Source organism: Atta colombica, unplaced genomic scaffold, assembly GCF_001594045.1.
Source record: "Atta colombica isolate Treedump-2 unplaced genomic scaffold, Acol1.0 scaffold315, whole genome shotgun sequence".
Lineage (NCBI taxonomy): Eukaryota > Metazoa > Arthropoda > Insecta > Hymenoptera > Formicidae > Atta > Atta colombica.
The window spans coordinates 330019-331115 of NW_017259421.1; positions in this window are offsets into that span (position 1 = coordinate 330019).

Consider the following 1097-nt stretch of genomic DNA (forward strand, 5'->3'; position numbering starts at 1 on the left):
TATTATTATTATATTATAATAATTATTAATATTATTTACGTGCGTCGCACTTGGTATTATTTTATTATATATGTTGTATAATACAATATTACATTACGCTTCGTAAATCTTGTATCCGAACCTGTCCCTCAATAAATAAGAATTTTATACATCTATATTTATTATAATCTCCGCAATATAAATCTACATCTAGATAAAAAAATATGATTTATGCTAGATAGATAAAACAAAAATTTTAAAACGCATTTATATTGATAGAACGTTATCGTTATTATGAAAAACATTTTAGAGTAATTAGCTTTGTATTTTTAGTTTTATTATCGCTTCATAATATCTGTCAAAAGTGAACAATTTGTAGTCAACAAATATGATATCGTATCATTACGTAATGTATCACGAAAATAAAATACAGATGGCGAGACTTGCGCGTAAGAGGCATCGGGCGGTAGCCATATTTATGTAGTGCTGCAGCTATTCATTGATGCAGCTCTTTAACACAAGTTTAAAATACCCTTTTTGCAACGAATTCTTATCAAAGTAAATATATATATGTAATTTTGTCATTAATAATACAAATCATATCAAAAATAATTACTATTGAATAAATATATACTATTGAATACATATAATATAATTGGAATACAGTTATATAATACAAGCTAATCGAGTCTATTTGAAGCTATAATTATTAATAGAAAAACTCAAACAGAAGGTAAGTCAACAATTTTTTATATGCTTCAATGAGTCTTTATATTATAAAAACAGGAACATTATTCTGAGAATAATTTTTATTTCCTTCAATCGATAATATATGTATTTATAAATTTCTTTGTACACTGTTTTGTCAACATATGATGAAACTTTTACATATGTATACTTTTTGTATATCTGTTCGCGTATAATACTATATTTTTTCTTTATAATGCGCTATATGTACATTATATAAATATACTAGAACATTATATTACGATATTATATATACTAGATTAAAATTTGTTTTTATTATGTTATTTTTTTCTCATTAATTAATAATTTTTTTATTAACAATAACAAGTATAAAAAGATAAAAAAAAAATATTTTCATTAAACATTAAATT